Here is a 6,000-nt window from a genome sequence, read left to right as displayed (position 1 = left end):
TTCAGCTTGTCAACACCTCTTACAATAACAAGTAATGAGGAAGTCAGTCTCTCTTCCACTTTGAGCCATGAGAGATTGACATGCATGTCATTAATGTTAGCTCTCTGTGTACTGTTATCGGCCAGCCGTGCTGCCCTGTTCTGAGCCAAATGTAATTTTCCCAAGTCCCTCTTTGTGGCACTTGACCACACGACTGAACAGTAGTCCAGGTGCGATAAAACCAGGGCCTGTAGGACCTGCCTTGTTGATCGTGTTGTTAACCTCTCTGGGACAGTGGGACGCTTGCGTCCCACTTGGGGAGCACCCCCCACCCACCCCCCACTGATTAGCATCGCTAGCATAGCGTCACAATTAAATAGTAGCATCTAAATATCATTAAATCACAAGTCCAAGACACCAAATGAAAGATACAGATCTTGTGAATAAAGCCACCATTTCAGATTTTTTAAATGTTTTACAGGGAAGACAAAATATGTAAATCTATTAGCTAACCACGTTAGCAAAAGACACCATTTTTCTTTGTCCACCATTTTTTCTCTCCACCAGTAGCTATCACCAATTCGGCCAAATAAAGATATTGATAGCCACTAACCAAGAAAAAACCTCATCAGATGACAGTCTGATAACATATTTATTGTATAGGATAGGTTTTGTTAGAAAAATGTGCATATTTCAGGTAGAAATCATAGTTTACAATTGCACCCACCATCACAACTCGACTAGAATAAATACAGAGAGCAACGTGTATTACCTAATTACTAATCATAAAACATTTCTTAAAAATACACAGCTCACAGCAATGGAAAGACACAGATCTTGTGAATTCAGACAATATTTCAGATGTTCTAAGTGTTTTACAGCGAAAACACAATAAATCGTTATATTAGCATACCACATGTGCAAACGTTACCAGAGCATTGATTCAAGCCAAAGAGAGCGATAACGTAATCATCGCCAAAATATATTAATTTTTTCACTAACCTTCTCAGAATTCTTCCGATGACACTCCTGTAACATCATATTACAACATACATATAGAGTTTGTTCGAAAATGTGCATATTTAGCCACAAAAAAACGTGGTTATACAATGACAATACTAGCAAAACTAGCCTGAAAATGTCGGGCGCCATATTTGACAGTGATCTTGTTTCATGATTAACTATTCATAAACTTGACTAAAAAAATATAAGTTGGACAGCTATCGAAAGACAAATTAGTTCTTAATGCAATCGCTGAATTACATTTCTAAAATTATCCTTACTGTGCAATACAGGGTTCGCCAAGTGAAGCTATACCAAAGAAAATGGCGGAATATGCGTTTAACATTTTTCGACAGAACAACGATTTATCATCTTAAATATTTCTTACTATGAGGTGATCTTCCATCAGAATCTTGGGCAATGTATCCTTTCTTGGGTCTAATCTTCTTTTGGTCGAAAGATGTCCTCTTGTCCGTCGAAATGCCCACTAACGTTCGACCGGTACTGGAAACGTGCCCGGCGCTTCTAAGTGCATCAAAAAGAATTGCCTCAAAATCGCACTAAACGGCTATAAATTGCTATAAAACGGTTTAAATTAACTACCTTATGATGTTTTTAACACCTATAACGAGTAAAAACATGACCGGCGAAATATTACTGGCTAAACCCAAGCTTGGAAAGAGAGCAGGTCCGACGTACATCGTGCGTCAGGCGCAGCAGGAAAAGAACGGTACATCCGGTCTTTGGCCTTTTATACAGGCCCTGATTGCGCAATCGACTCCATTCAAATTGTCACCTCTTACTGACATCTAGAGGAAGGCGTGGGCAGTGTTTGTATCCTCATAGGATTTACAGGGACTTTAAAACTGACCTGGGACCAGAGGCCAACATTTCTGAAATCTCACTCCATATCAGGAAAAGTGCTGTAGAATGAGTTCTGTTCCACTCAGAGACATAATTCAAACGGCTATAGAAACTAGAGAGTGTTTTCTATCCAATAATAACAATAATATGCATATTGTACGAGCAAGAATTGAGTACTAGGCAGTTTAATCTGTAGAGCAAATTATGCTAATGCGAAACAGCACCCCCTATATCCCCAAGAAGTTAAGAAGGCAGAGCAGCAATTTATTATGGACAGACTTCTCCCCATCTTAGCTACTGTTGTATCAATATGTTTTGACCATGATCCAGGGTTACTCCAAGCAGTTAGGTCACCTCAACTTGCTCAATTTCCACATTATTCATTACGAGATGTAGTTGAGGTTTAGGGTTTAGTGAATGATTTATCCCAAATACAAGGCTTTTAGTTTGGGAAATATTTAGGACTAACTTATTCCTTGCTACCCATTCCGAAACTAACTGCAGCTCTTTGTTAAGTGTTTCAGTCATTTCAGTTGCTGTAGTAGCTGACATCTATAGCGTTGAGTATTCCGCATACATGGACACACTGGCCTTACTCAAAGCATGTCGTTAGTAAAGATTGAAAAAAGCAAGGGGCCTAGACATGTACCCTGGGGAATTCCTGTTTCTGCCTGGATTATGTTTAAGAGGCTTCCATTAAAGCACCGCCTGTGTTCTGTTAGACAATTAACTCTTTATCCACATTATAGCAGGGGGTGTAAAGCCATAACACATATGTTTTTCCAGCAGCAGACTATGATCGATTATGTCAAAAGCAGCATTGAAGTGCTATCACCACATACATTCCATAATGGCATCTATGACCAGAGGATAGTTTGGTGAGTCAGCAGCAATGGTCATCAGACAACGTCTCTGGAAATTAGATAAATACCAATAGGAGCTCATATAGTCTATCAACTGGGAAATTACGGATTTTGACAGAGTGATAAGCACTATCTTTCAGGCAATCCAAGTGTGAGTCCCACTGTGATATTAATGTGAAACTGGGCAGGGGTTATCAGTGCTGAGGTTCTATGTTTGTGCTAAGCCAGTCGCCATCAGTAAGGACCATTTAGATGTCCATAAGACTCTGGCATTACCCCTGCTCAAACCAGATCCACAAGGCAGCTGCTTGACTGCAGATCCTAACATGGACCATATAGCGGAAAGTTATGGAGTCAGAGGCTATGTGTTCGGCAAACAAAGGTCATATTGATTAAAACAGGCTGGTTGGTTTCTACCCGAAGATTGCCTATAGTTCCCACATTATAAACTTTTCACCACAGTCTCTCATTCTGAGGAGCATTTCCCAGAACAATGGCCGCCCATGCACTCTTAGAAATAAGGGTACAGTTAGACTACAGTATTGTTCCCTGGGGTACAAAAATATCAAAATATACATTCATAGGTAAACATACAGTTGAAGTTGGAAGTTTACATACACTTAGAATGGAGTCATTAAAACTCCTTTTTAAGCCATAATGACCATCGTTATGTTTGGAGGAGAAAGGGGGAAGCTTGCAAGCCAAAGAACACCATCCCAACCGTGAAGAACGGGGGTGGCAGCATCATGTTGTGGGGGTGCTTTGCTGCAGGAGGGACTGGTGCACTTCACAAAATAGATGGCATCATGAGGCAGGAAAATTATGTGGATATATTGAAGCAACAACTCAAGACATCAGTCAGGAAGTTAAAGCTTGGTCTAAAATGGTCTTCCAAATTGACAATGACCCCAAGCATACTTCCAAAGTTGTGGCAAAATTACTTAAGGACAACAAAGTCAAGGTATTGGAGTGGCCATAACAAAGCCCTGACCTAAATCCTGTAGAAAATGTGTGGGCAGAACTGAAAAAGCGTGTGCGAGCAAGGAGGTCTACAAACCTGACACAGTTACACCAGCTCTGTCAGGAGGAACGTGCCAAAATTCACCCAACTTTTTGTGGGAAGCTTGTGGAAGGCTACCCGAAACGTTTGACCCAAGTTAAACAATTTAAAGGCAATGCTACCAAATACTAATTGAGTGTATGTAAACTTCTGACCCACTAGGAATGTGATGAAATAAATAAAAGCTGAAATAAATATTTCTCTCTACTATTATTCTGACATTTCACATTCTTAAAATTAAGTGGTGATCCTAACTGACCTACTCGGATCAAATGTCAGGAATTGTGAAAAACTGAGTTTAAATGTATTTGGGTAAGGTGTATGTAAACTTCCGACTGTATATAGAACGGTGTGTGCCTTTACAAATCATGTCCAATCAATTGAATTTACCACAAGTAGACTCCAATCAAATTGTAGAAACATCTCAAGGATGATCAATGGAAACAGGATGCACTTGAGCTCAATTTTGAGTCAAATAGCAAAGGGTCTGAATACTTATGTAAATAAGGTGTTTTTTATTTTGAATCCATTTGCAAACATTTCTAACCAATTCCAAACCTGTTTTCACTTTGTCATTATGTGGTATTGGATGTAGATTGATGAGGAAAAAAACATATTTAACACATTTTTAGAATAAGGCTGTAATGAAACAAAATGTGGAAAAAGGGAATGGGTCTCAATACTTTCCGAATGCACTCTGTCATACCTTTTTCATTGAATACCACTCCTGAAATTCACTTTGCCAAAATTACGTTGTTTTACTCGATTCTAAAAGTATCTTTTGTCTCTAGTGTTTAAATGTGCTTTTGAAGTGACCTGGTATAGTGAGATTCAGGGTTCCGGGCAAAGTACTTCAAGTAATCTGAAGCGTAATCTCTCCACCCACGCTGTCACCTCGCCAACACCTCCAGGGATCTGAGGACTGCACCATGGGGCATGCATCTCATTCTCCAAACTTGTTTTTGACCCTGGCACCTGGGCTTTACTTACTATAACGACTTTGAGGTGTCTTTCACTGCATAATGAGTAGGCGTATAATGTAGTTTACTTTGATTCAGTTTCCAAACTTTCTATACACTTTCATTCCAAACTGCACAACATACTGTACATGAACATTTGTTTAATTCTATGGTATAAAAAGGAGCAGAGATGTAAAACAGTTATGATTGATACATCTACATTGCTGTATTTCACAAGTAATGTATGAACATCATGATATTCCAAATATGTATTGCTGAAATGTACTTCTTTCTTATAAAAAAATTATTGATTTAAAATATTTGGAGCATATGTATCTCCTGTCTCAACATACCGTATATTAGGATATAATTTTTAATATGAGCTCGGAGGGACTCATTTCAACAGATGGCCAGAAAACCTCATGATGTCTCATTTTCTACTTCTGACTAAATGTTGAAATGTTGTTCAACTGCCTGGTTTGCTATTATAAAAGGCCTTGTCCACTCTGAGTGCACCCAACCATAAAGAGTAGCCTCCATATCCCAGCTCCCCTCTTGTTGTCATTATTGACTTTTGGGTGGTATCTGTGGCATCTCCCAGCAGCCTCCCTGGCTCAGAAAGGTGACGATTGATGGATGGGCTCAGGGAGACCTTTTCAAAGATGGCCATCCATCTGTCTCCTGTCCCTGTACCAGACGGCTGGGGGCGATTCTGCCTGTCTGCCTGCCGGCTTGTCAACATGAGTGACTAGCCTGGTGGCGTAGTGCCGCTTATAACCATATGCAGTGATCTCGGCTCAGTTGAATCTGGAGCTGACACAGTGCCTTCTAACCCTCACTCTCAAACCAAACCACAAAACTATGACACTGACCAAAGACTCGCAGAGGCTTTTGTTTTACCATTTAGGCATTAAATGCATCAGCTTTTCATTTAGCAAGAGCTGGCAACAAGTGCTGGTGAGTAACATGATCATAATTTATCATTAAATAATTATATATTTATATATTATTAAAGACTGACACACTCATATTCAGTATTCAGTACATACTAGGTGTCAGGGCATTCTCCATATGAAGCCTTCCGTTGTGTGATGGTAAACATTTGATTTATTAGGCACAGTCACTTTCTGGCCTCATTTTGACTTGATGCATTTGACGTCATGATGGTCAGCACTGGTTTAACAAACCTGCCATCCAAGAAAAGCTTCCTGTGCACATCACAGAATATCATATCACTACAGGAGTATTGAGATGCCTTTTGTTCTCTAATGGA

Source organism: Salvelinus namaycush, chromosome 36, assembly GCF_016432855.1.
Source record: "Salvelinus namaycush isolate Seneca chromosome 36, SaNama_1.0, whole genome shotgun sequence".
NCBI classification, from domain to species: domain Eukaryota; kingdom Metazoa; phylum Chordata; class Actinopteri; order Salmoniformes; family Salmonidae; genus Salvelinus; species Salvelinus namaycush.
Note: the sequence above shows the minus strand (reverse complement) of the source record.